Raw genomic sequence first — 13,460 nt, 5'->3', positions numbered from 1 at the left:
TCCTTCTCAATGTGGCCAAACTTTTTGCAAAAGTTACATTGGGGCTTGCCTTTGTGCCAACATTTTTCTGCATTGTGCTTAGTCCTATTGAAAATTTTACAAAAAAGACTAGTACTTTTCTCACCTTTTTCTTCAACTTTCTTAGAAGAATCGTCATGATCCTGCTTCTTTTTTGGATCGTAATTCTTCTTTTGTTGATTTTCTGAGAAATTTTGAAAATTCTCATTTGTTCTGGACTGGAAAGCCATCTCTTTGGGTTGATTTTCACGAAAAAACCTTCGCTTCTCGTGTGCATGAAATGATCTGACTAGCTCTTTCATAGAAAGCTTAGAAAGATCTTTTGTCTCCACAGTGAGAGCAGCAATGTACTCATACTTTTCTGTGACACTAATTAGAATCTTTTCCACAACTTGTCAGTCAGAAATTGTATCACTATGATTTCTCATTTCATTAATAATATTCATGACTGTTGTGCAATATTCATCTATTTTTTCAGATTCTATCATCTTCAAGTTTTGAAACTCTCTTCTAAGAGTTTGAAGATTTATAGTTCGTACCTTTTCGTCACCATACACTTCAATTTCCAAGTACTCTAAAGCTTGCTTTGCAGTCTCAGAAGTAGCAATTTTTGCAAAATATGGTCTTGAGACTCCCATTTGGATTTTGCTCAAGGATTTTGCATCTTGACGGTACTTAGCCTCAAGATTTTTCATCTCTGCTACTGAAAGTTCACCATCATTTTTTGGCTCTTCATAGCCATTTACAACAATAGTCCACAAACCTTCATCTTTTAGATGTGTTCTCATTCTTATCTTTTAGTATTCAAAATCAGTTCCATCAAAAAATGGAGTAAGAACAACTGAAGAATCAACACCTTCATTTGTTTTGGATGCCATATTTTTTCTTCACCTAACCCCAGATTAAGAATGAAAACTTGCTTTAATACCAATTTGTAGGAAATATAGAAGGAGAATACTATCTTTAGAGAATGCTCAAGTTTTATATAGGCAATTTAAGGCCACTTGAGATGATTAGAATCATCAATTACATGTCTATTTATAGTACTAAAATGTAAAACCAAAAGTCTTTCACAAATAACTAAATACATGTATCACAATTAACTAGATACATGTATTACAAACTCCTAAAGGACTTCTTGAAAAACTAAGAGACAATTTTGGAATACTAAACATTTATGTGGATGCATTAATTCCAACACTCCAATGCCTCAGAAGCACCACTGACCGTCCTACAAAATACATCAATATTTGGCAATCAGCACACCAAAGAGAGAAGGGGGAAATGTCAGAGTAAAGGAGGAAAATTGAAAGAACATACAAGCAACTAGCACAATGAACTTGGATAAACTTACCCTTCAAAAAGTAGTTTTATCTTCTCTCGCATATCTAAGATCCTCTCCTCGATTGTATTCTCAATCACAAATCTCACAATCCTAGAAATGTTAAAAATAAGAATAAGATACCTTGATTGGTATAGTTGGTTGAAGAAATACAAGCACACACATGATTGGTTTATGCTGCCCTATTCGATGGATTATATCCTGGGCTTGCCTCTCCACAACAGTATTCCACCAAGGATCCATCAAAAAAACCTATCAAAGTGCAAAAGGAAAGTGAAACATCAAGGAAAGTAGTCTGGGTCATTCAACGAAATATTATTAGTTCAAAATATATCTATTCTTTAGGTGCACGGAGATGAAGTTAAAACATCCCAAACAAAAATATAGTTTTAACTTGAAGAGATGAAGGAATCCAACATAGATTCAAATCCCTTGGTATTTGACAAGAAATGAAGAATACTTATTGACAAAGAGAGGAAAGGAAAACCTTACATGTGATACCACTGTAAGATTCAGGGAAAGACGTCCTGCTTTCAACCTCATAAGAAATATAATGCAATCTGGATAGTTGGTAAATCTTGGAATTGCAGAATCTCTTGAAGTGATAGTAATGGTTCCATCTAATTAAACACAACTAATTGAAACATATACAGTACGAAGAAATTACGTTGAACTAACTCCAAAGCTTGAGACCAAGATGTTGATTCACTTGACCTGAGGAGTTGATCCTTTGTTTCATTGGATTGCATATAGTCATCATTTAGATTTTGAACACTTTGGTATATATTTGGGATAGAGCCAACTCAATTGGTTTGAATGCGGCTCATAAAAATTGCAATTGGAAGTTCAACTAAGATCATAAGAAAACAAAAAAAGCCCTTTCCACCTTCAGCAAAGACAACTCTATTGGTTTTAGTGTCAATTGTAAGCTTCAAACTGCATTTTTCTCCTGAGAACAAAAACATTTTAGTAAGACCAAATTTCTGATTTTAGTACTACTTTAAAATACTCATTTTGTCCCTATTTATATGTGAAAACAGTCCAAAAGCAAGCTTTTCAATTTTGATCGTAAACTCAGGCTTGAATTTTTAAATATTTTGATAATATAAATGATAGTATAAGTAAAATTGAAAAGTTTACTTTTGGACTGTTGTCACATATAAATAGGGACAAAATGAGTATTTAAGAGTTGTACTAAAGTCAGAAATTTGGTCTTAGTAAAATGTTTTTGTTCTCAGGAGAAAAATGCAGTTTGAAGCTTACAATTGACACTATAACCAATAGAGTTCTCTTTGCTGAAGGTGGAACGGACTTGTTTTGTTTTCTTATGAGTTTACTTGAACTTCCAATTGCAATTTTTATGAACAACATTCAAACCAATAGAGTTGGTTCTATCCCAAATATATACCAAAGTGTTCAAAATCTAAATGATGCTTATATGCAATTTAATGAAACAAAGGATCAACTCCTCAGGTCAAGTGAATCAAAATCTTGGTCTCAAGCTTTGGAGTTAGTTCAAGGTAATTTCTTAGTACGGTATATGTTTCAATTTGTTTGTCTGTAACATGTTTCAATTTGTTTGTTTGTAATCTTTTATAAGGCATTCCTAAAAGCATTTGAAGTAAAAAAAAGAAAAGAAGAGATCTTCCGTATGATGCAGGAAAAGAATTTTTAGAAGACATCGTAGGTGTAAATGTGGAAAACTATGGCCACATTATGATATGAAATATCCATCATATAATACATGAAATATTAGTGTAGTGTGAGTAGGAAATCCATCAAATTCCAGTTTTAGTGATGTATCAAGTTTCGTGAGTGAGCGTATTCCTTTGTTTTATACTTCCTATTTCTAGGAAATGGGATAATATGCAACTCACAATTGGATCTGCTACTGGATTGTGACATAAACCACATTGTTGTTCAACATAGACAACATTAGTTGTTCTTCCACTTCTAGCCAAAGCAGAACTTGAGTATTCCACAAGGTATGGATGATGAACTGCTTGTAGTCAAATCAAAGATAAAATCAATCAAATATAAGAAAAAGTTTTCTAGTTATTACTTTTGAGGTAGAATCATTCGTAGATCATAGAAAGTCAAATTGCTTGCTTTAGTAAAAGAAGTCTGAACTGTTTATTTCTAAGGGCCTAAAATTATTAAGGAAGGTCAAGAGATGCAGCAGGAGTGCAAAGGCCCGCTAAAAATAACAAATAATCAGATGCAACAAGACACTAATAAAGTCATTTCTCGCTCTTGTTCTTGTGCGGCACTTCTTCATTCATGGAATTAAAAATATTAAATATAAAATAGGCACTGCCATTTTGGCATCCAAATATTGCATCCACTTTTATACCAAATAATATTTAATATGATATTGTCATGTAAATACATCTATAATAAAGCATATGGATGGGAACTAAGTCCACCTCCAAATCATATGAATGTGGATTCGATTGACCAAGGAAACATAGTAGGATAGGATCACTGTCAGACTCCTTGGTAGGGGGTTCGCATGGGTGGAATTCACTTCATCGTATAGAAAGAATAACAATGAATATATCAAAACCAACAATAGTAACATATCAAGTGTAATCCTACAAGTAATATATGTTAATACAAGTGAAAAAAAATTAAATAGTACAGAAAAAATTAAGGAAATGAATATTAATCAAATTGAAAGAAGTGTATTTTAGTACAAAATCAGTCAAGGAAAGGAAAAGTCAAGGTAAAAAACTACTGAACAAAAAATATAAGTGGTGAAGGAAAACTTAAAATGAAAAAAGGTTACAGAAAAATGGCTCATGGGAGGATATACAAGGAAATAGCAAGCCAAGAAATTATTGAAGGAATTATTATCTCCGAGTTTTGAAATACTGAAAGATTTAACCCGTTAAATATTTCAATTCCATGATTTAGTGAATTTACCATAATTGGTGTAGCAGTATTGAAATATATCTTCTTATGAAAAAAATTACATTAGATCTGATCCATACTTTGAAGGTTAACAATGAACCTATAACAAAGAATTTTATTCACAAATGCAAGAAGGTACCAATACATTATAAAGAACAATTCAGTTTGAAATCATGATATCCATACCTGTCGCATGCGTGTGAGTAAATTAAAAATGATAGCATAGTTATTCATCAACGTACCAGCTTGAATGTATCTGTACAAAAATATGTCAGGAAGAAACAATATAGTGATGAGAAAATGAATAATACACTACTTATTTTGACTCTCATTATTTACTTTTTCACAAGGTGAAATTGCTAGTGTTGATCATTTTCCACGAAAAACCGTGTAAAATGGTCATTATATGGGATTTCCAAGAAAGGAACGTCTGTATGTTTTAAGGAGGACTTAAAACATAGAAATTAGATGAAACATATACCATGCAAATTAAAAGTATTTAATCAAAAAACCAGACAAAAATAATACACAAGAAAAAGACCACTAAACAAATTCAATAAGAAAATCACCATGAGTAGCGAATGGAGAGCAAAAAAAAAAAGGCAAGATTACTTTCAAACAAGCAAGGGTCTAGTGTCATAATTATTGACAAAAATATATTACATACGTATTTAATAGTGCCCAACTTTCATCCCTCAGTGATCTGTAGTAGTCTTCTTCTTTAACATCGAAACAATCTTCGCGCAACGTAACCTTAATAAGAAAGTAAGTAACATTCTAAAGCGGAGAGAAAGCGATTAATAACTCTAGCTCTATGTTAATGTAACAAAAAACTTACGATCCTTCGAGGAAGTCCAAGATCAGCAGCCCTTCCCTTTTTAGTACGTCTTAGCATTATGGTTTTTAAAATTTGGTGTTTCAACAAAATCATTGAATCTCTACCAAACCCATGACTCCCTTGAAATTGTATGGGTGAGACAATATACTAGAACATAAGATGTATCAATGTCTCCATGTCAGCCACAATATTGTTTATCACAAATAACAAAAGGCATCAAAATAAGTATAGCAATTTGATAACTTTCTTTATTCCACTAGCAAAAGTGTCGAATAAATTTGTGGTGGCAATGTGGACACTCAAATGAGCTAAAATAAATACAAACACAAAAGGGAGCAAATAAGAGATTTCAAAAAGGTGAAAAATAAAAAAAGATATTCAATGAAGAAAGATTTCAACTGTCATTGAAACAGTAACAAAAAAATTTCTGGTGAAAAATGATCAAATATAACAGAGTAAAATTAAAACAAATCCTCAGCTATATGTTTCTCTATCCAACCAAGTTAGGTGCAAAGATTAAAAAAAAACATTTAAGTTTACCTATTGTTGAGAGCTCTGCAGTCACATTCTTCGCAGAAGTAGTATGAGTAAGGAATAATTTGCAAGAAACCGACCTTTCCAGAAGTAAGGATGTATTTAGTTCAGAGAATGAAAATGTGAATTATGTTAGCCACAAAAGAACATTAATTACAAGAAACATACAAGTGAGTACAACTCTCTTACACAGTTCTGGAGGGGAGTAACACTTAAGGCCCCCTTATAAGAAGATTCTAGCGCAAGAATAACTCTTGTATTGCTGCGTATATCATTCACACAATGGGCCTGTGCAACAAAAGTGTAATCCGCTAGGAAACTCTGGATGAAGGGCTTTTCACACAAAACATACAAATGTGAACTTTGAACAGACTTCTTAGTCAAAAAAATAAATATACCTTGTGATAGTTGAGTGGTTGGTCATGTGTATACAACCTTACCCCTACCTTGTGAAGGTACAGAGGTTCTTTTAGGTAGACCTTTAGCTTAAGTAAAACATATCAAGCAAAACCAAATATGTGGGTCTAGTTATGAAATGATTACCTCATCAAAAATAATACGATTCCAATTTATAGAGTGCAAAATCGTGATATTTTTCCTGCACTCAGTTTCCAAAGTTGAGTAGGTAGTGATAACAAAATCATATTCCGCGAACCTGCCAATATTTTTCTCCCTGTTGGCACCATGATATACAAGAATTGTGTTGCTTCCTTTTGTGGTGAAGCGGTCAATCTCGTTGATCCACTGAATCACAGCGACAATTGGACATATAACAACGGTTCTTTTCACAGTTGGGAGAATATAAGGGGTAGGTGAAATTGCTAGCCCTTTTTCACGTTTAGCAAGCACAAGAGCTATGTCTTGAACAGTCTTCCCCGTCCCCATATCATTAGAAAGAATACCGCATCTAGCTATTGATTCTTGTTTCAAAGCCCAAGCCAACCACTCTTTCTAGTACCTTAGCAAGGGTATGATCAAATCACATGGCTGCTCAGCAGTTTCAGTCATAAACTCATTCTGACTATTAAAGTCCAGATAAAGTGAATGGTTTTCTTCCATCCACCTATCGTTCTTTTCTTTCCATATATGCCACATCAATACAAGGTCACCGTCATTTCCTACATCATTCATTACACCATATTCTTCTACCTGCTCTTATTTTATTTTAATACTCCATCCGACCTTTGTTCTATTGGATCTCCTTCCTTTTGTTATATTGGGCCAAACTGCTTCTGCAGTTAAATCAGTATCAACAAATCCACTAACTTTGGCTTCATTCAACAAATTATTAGCTTCATCTGCATAGATGATTAAACCAACAATCACATAATTAACTATGTGCATAAACTATTCAATGCACGTCCATATTTGTCTTAGGTTAGCCAATAAGTATCATCTATCGGCAAAAAGAAAGTCCCAACATGCTATTAAAATGTCATTGTAGTTGAACAATTAAAAAGGACCAAATTGAAGGCATATTAATATTGACATGAAAAATAAATGTTATATGGAGTACCTTTGTTGCTACTCCCAATGTAATTAGAATCTGAGGATATAAAAATAATGCCATCCTCATCAGAGCTCCTAACTTGGAGGTTTTGTTCTCCTAATTTCACAATCAACATTTAAGTACAACCACATCATTTACATTTATCTACAACATATAGTGGATATAGATATGTATGACACATGCCATCTCAAAGAAATACTTCATCACACACAAAAAAAATAAAAATTAAAAGGACATTTTATTACACCTAATTGGCCCACTTGTTTCTAAGGATGGGAACAAACTCGCAATATACCTATTAGGAAACATCATACTCTCCGATAATACTCACAAACCTTATTTAATGATCTTCCTGTTTTTCCTTTCTATATATAAAAGTTTTGTCCCCGATAGAAAAAAAGTTTTGAACTTTATATTTTCTTTATACTAGTATTTATCGTTCTCTCTTTCTTTGTTGTTTAATTTCTTCATGGTTGATGAGTAAAGTCAACTATCAATCTATTTGGATTGATCTTATATTAGTGTTCGATTCATCTTAAACCTAGCTAATAAGAGGGAAGAGTGTCCATGGTCATATAAGGTGCTCCATGTATCTCTTACAGGGCTAATGTGGGACTGTTATCATTAATAATATCAGTTCAATGAATAGACCCCTTTATTCCTTCATAAAAACAAATAGTAGGTGACAAACATTTTCTATTAGTACTCTAGTGTTGTGCACGCCTTGACTATCTCTCGACACCTGTTATTTCCAATCAATACAAGTACCAGGAAACTCTATCACGAGATTTGGGAAATATTCACTTCGTCTAATTTCATTTAATATTTGAACAAATGATGTCACTCCTTTGACTGCTAAATCATCCCACTATGGGTTGGATAAATGAACTTCTGGCAGGGAAGTCATTTTTATGATTCTTTAATACTTTTTTTTTTCTAGTAAACATTTTGTTTGACTGAATAAAACATGAAAATTTTGTGAATTCTACCATGACAAAACACCTTAAAAATTCCATTTTACTCAAGTAATCAGTAAGATTCAAGCGAAACAAATGCAAATTCACATCGAAATAAACAAGTTGTATGATTGCAAATAGAAAAGGATTAGTAAAAGAAGGATTTTTCGAGCGAACCTTCAATTGAAGATGAGGAAGGATGACAATGGATCCTCATTTTCTACACAAATAATTACTAGTGGAGATTTGAAGAAAAAAAGAAACAACAATTGTGACAAGAGAGAGAGAGTCTCAGTGTGTTGAGAGATAATGAGGAGGATTGTGCGACAGGAAACCAATTTATATAGCCAGAATCAATAATGATAAAGGGTGTGATGAAAATATTCTAATACACTTACCTTGTATTGGATTTTAGTAATCAAAAGTTGACCAATTTTTAAGTTGAGAGTTCTTAAGCCTTAAGCAAGCCCTTACCTTATATTTGATGTTTGTTTTAAGAAAAAAAATTAATCTATTTACATGTTTTGAAATATTAGATAAAAAGACTATCAAGCTACTCACATATCAATAGGCTTTTAAAGTTATGACTAACATGCTTCAAATTGATATGTTTTATGTTATTGTTGTTACATATGATTTGATAAAATGTTTTTAGAACTAAAATGAAAAATTCTTTGCAATATTGAAATGCAATGGGCCTGTCGGAATTGAAATATATAGTTGACACTAATTAATTAGAATAACCATCATACTTATTCTATAAGTGGGAAGTTTCATAATTGAAAGTTAGATTACGATTATATCCTTCCAAAGTTAATTGACTATTATAATTGTCACAGCCTGGCTCCTCGAGTCATGATGACACCTAATATAACCCAACAACAGGTAAACAATCCTTTAACTCTAAATGAAAGGTAATGAGTACAAGGGTAGAACTTCAGTAGAAATAAAATTATAACAATAAAACAAGAAAAAGGCGGAAGAAAACCAAAAACTTTATTCATGAAGAGAATCCATCCCAGAACCTAGAAGTCACAAGTGTAGCGCTATCTAAAATGGAAGTACAAGTCCCAAAAGTGGACCACAGACAAGTCATCTCAAAGGAAAAAGACTATATAAACATAAGTATAGAAGGAGACAAGCTGATCCAAAACGCCAAGTGCTCGACCACATCTCCGATCTTAAAAGTTGCTAAGTTGGCACAAAAAATCACCATTGATAGTTGTTACTAGGACTAACATTAAAAAACAAATGTAGAGTGTAGCATGAGTACCACAATAAAGGTACTCAGTAGGAACTTGACGGTCAAGAATCCCAACTGGCGCCCATTCATAAGTGAGACTATCCTTCACAACCACACTCTCTAATGGTACTACTGATGCCGAATCACCCACAAAATTCTTTAACAAGGAAATGTGAATGATTGGATGAACCCCTGCTAGTTCTGATGGCAACTCTAACACATAAGCCACATTACCAACCCTTTTTAGGATTCTATAAGGACCTACATATCTAGGATTGAGCTTCACTTTCTTGCCAAATCTCATCACCCCCTTCACAGGTGACACCTTTAGTAAAATCCAATCATCGGTTCGATCTTTAAGTCTCTTCTCTTCACATTTGCATAGGACTTTCGATGACTCTGAGTTGTGTTTAGTCTATCTCTGATGAGCTGAACTTTCTCCATAGCCTCATGAACTGAATCTGGCCCAATCAATGTTCCTTCACCTACTTCAAACCAACCAATCAGGAACATACACCTACGCCCATATAGTGCCTCATATGGGGCCATCTGAATACTGGAATGGAAGATATTATTATAGGTGAACTCCATGAGAGGTACGTGATCATCCCAACTACCCTTGAAATTGATCACCCAAGCTCTCAAAATGTCCTCTAAGGTATGAATGGTACGTTTTTCCTGAGCGTCCGTCTATGGATGAAATGTTGTACTGAGATTTACCTGAGTACCAAGAACTTTCTGAAATGATTTCCAGAAATGAGAGGTAAACTGAGGACCTATAACTGAGTTGATAGACAAAGGAACCCCATGTAACCTAACTATCTCATTGATGTTGAGTTTGGTGTGGTCCTCCACTGAATCTGTAGTCTTTGACAGCTAAGGAATGAGCGGACTTAATAACTTTGTCCAGTATTACCCAAATGGAGTCATGTTGTCTGCGAGTACGAGGTAAACCCATAATGAAGTTAATGTTTATCACTTCCCACTTCCATGTCGGAATGTTAACTTCTTGAGTGATACCTCCTGGTTTTTGATGTTCTACCTTAACATGTTGACAATTACGACGACACTTAGCCACGAAGTTTGCTATGTCCCTCTTTATGCCGCTCCACCAAAAGACTTCCCGTAGACCATAGTATATCTTAGTGGCACCTGGATGAATGGAATACATGGAGTTATGAGCTTTTGTAAGGATATTCTGCCTCAACTCACCCACATTAGGAACACATAAGCGACCATGGTAATAAAGCACCCCATCTCCCCCTTGGGAGAAAACCTCAACTTTCTGCTGACAAACTACACTTTTCAATTGCAGTAATATAGGGTCACCATCATGTTTTCCCTTAACCTCCGCTACCAATGAAGATTCTAATCCATCTGATGTGTCCGTAAGGCAAAGTCCTAAGTGAGAAAGCCGGTGAACATCTTTGGCTAGCTCTTTCCTTTCTTCCTCAACATGTGCTACATTACCCATGGACAACCTACTGAGAGCATCAACCAATACATTGGCCTTACCCGGATGGTACAACATATTCATATTATAATCCTTGAGGAATTCAATCCATCTCCTCTGAGGAAGATTCAACTTTTTCTGGGTGAACACATAATGTATGCTTTTATGATATGTGAATACAACAACATGAACACCATACAAGTAGTGTCTCCAAATCTTTAGGCCAAATACTATGGCTGCATGCTCGAGGTCATGAGTCGGGTAGTTCTTCTCATGAACCTTAAGTTGTCTAGAAGTGTAAGGTATGACCTTACCTCACTGCATCAACACACAACCTAGGCGGACCTTGGATGCATCACAATAAATCACATAACCTTCTCAACCATCTGGTTAAGTCAAGACAAGAGTTGTAATCAACCTATTCTTAAGTTTTGAGAAGCTTTTCTCACACTCATCTGACCACTAAAATTTGAACTTCTTCTGAGTCAACTTGGTCAATGGGAAGCTATAGATGAAAATCCTTCAATAAATCACCTGTAATACCCGACCAAACCCAAGAAACTTCTAATATCTGTTGGGGAGGTGGGTTTGGGCCAGTGTTGTACTGCCTCAATTTTCTGAGAATCCACTTAGATCCCTTCGCTGAATACCACATGACCAAGGAAAGAGACGGACTCTAACCAAAATTCATATTTGCTGAACTTAACAAATAACTGACGATCTTTTACAGTTTGCAGAACAACTCATAGATGAGTCGCATGTTCCTCCTAACTCCGAGAATAAATAAGGATATCATCAATAAAGAAGATGACAAACAAGTTCAAATACTGTTTGAACACCCTCTTCATTAAATCCATGAAAGTTGCATGAGCATTTCTTAGTCCAAAAGACAAAACTACAAATTCATAATGACCATACCGAGTTCTGAAAGTTGTGTTCGAAATGTCATTATCTATTACTCTGAGCTGGTGATAGCCGGATCTGAGGTCTCTCTTAGAAAAGTAACTAGAACCCTGAAGTTGGTCGAACAATTCATCATTCATGGGATGGGGTCCTTATTCTTGATTGTGACTTGATTCAAATGTCGATAGTCAATGTACATCCTGAGAGAACCATCGTTCTTTTTCATGAGCAACACTAGAGCACCCAATGGACAGATACCGGGCCTGATGAGGCCCTTATCTAGAAGGTCTTTCAATTGTTCCTTCAGTTCCTTAAGTTTGGCTAGAGCCATTCTGTAAGGAGGAATTTAAATAGGATAGGTGTCTGAAAGGAGATGTATTCCGAAGTCGATTTTCCCTTTCTAGAGGAACTCCAGGAAGATCTTCTAGAAACACTTCTGGAAACTCATTTACTACCGGAACTGACTCAAAAGTTTGGGTTTCAGACTTTGAATCCTTAACCCGAACAAGATGATAGATATATCCTTTGGAAATCATTCTTCGGGCCTTAAGGTAAGAGATAATTTGACCTATATGCACTGAGCTACTACCCTTCAACTCTAAGACTAGCTTGTTTGGAAACTGAAATCGAATGATCCTAGTTTTACAATCAACTGAGGTATAATAGGAATGTAAACAATCGATGCCTAATATTATATCAAAATCTACCATTTCTCACTCTGTGACAAGGCAATTTATGTATACCCGTTTAGCTATAACTAGGTAACCAACTGGAGTAGAGACTGAGAAGGGTTCAGAGAGAGTTTTTGGACTGACACCGAAGTTTACTACTATATAGGGAGTTAAAAATGAAAATGCAGCCCCTGGATATAACAATGCATAAACATCTAAATGAACGACTCATAACTTATCAGTGACCACATCAGTAGAATCTTCCTGGTCCTAGTGATCCTGGAGAGCATACACCCTGTTCTGGCACTGACCACCTCATGTACTAGACGAAGCTCCCTACTGAGTTAGGTGACATACTGGTGCTACTGGAGCTGTAGACTGAGCCATATAGTTGTTACCTCATTTCCCCTGCCTGGCAGAAGAGAAATCCTTCAACCTATGGGCAGAATGACCATATCCAAAGAACCTTTCCTTGCCAACAAGGCACTCACCCGGATGGTTCTTACCACACTTTTGAAAAGTTGGGAAGGTCATGTTACCTGAAGCATTCCTTGAGACCTAGAGCCTGATGCCCTTCCTTTCTGATCCTGTCGAAACCTGGGGCTGTAGACCTCTACTGAAACAAGTGATTCCCAACACCTGACTTTTATTGTGAGTTTGCATAGTTTCCTGTTTTGTCCTTTCTGTTATCCTTAGCCAATTCCTTAAGCTTATATCCCTTAATTTGTTGAGCATGAGTCATTAGTCTGGAGATATACATATCCCTTAGAAGTATAGCATTCCTGCACTAAGTTTTTACCCGATCGGATACCCCAAACAAGAACTAACTCATTTATGCCCTTAAATCGGCAACCTTGTGTGGAGTGTGCCCGGAGAGCTGGGTAAACTTCAACCCATACTCTCGTACCGACACTGACCACTGCTTCAAGTTTATAGACTCTTGTGCCTTAGCTTCTCTCAATTCCCTTAGAAAGAACTTGTCTAGGAAAGCTCCAGTAAAACAATCCCAAGTCACAGGAGTTGCATCTGTACCCATGTTATCTTCCTACTATGTGAACCATATATGAGCCACATCCTTA

The 13,460-nt window shown here is 35.3% G+C and overlaps 1 pseudogene; it reads right to left on the bottom strand.

Moving 5' to 3' along the window:
- Positions 1-1,206: 1,206 nt before the first annotated feature.
- Positions 1,207-6,776, bottom strand: LOC125868428 (DNA repair protein RAD16-like; annotated as a pseudogene).
- Positions 6,777-13,460: the final 6,684 nt, after the last annotated feature.

This window comes from Solanum stenotomum, chromosome 6, assembly GCF_019186545.1.
Source record: "Solanum stenotomum isolate F172 chromosome 6, ASM1918654v1, whole genome shotgun sequence".
Taxonomy (NCBI): domain Eukaryota; kingdom Viridiplantae; phylum Streptophyta; class Magnoliopsida; order Solanales; family Solanaceae; genus Solanum; species Solanum stenotomum.
The sequence above is the reverse complement of the archived record's forward strand: the minus strand, read 5'-3'. Positions and strand labels throughout refer to the sequence as shown.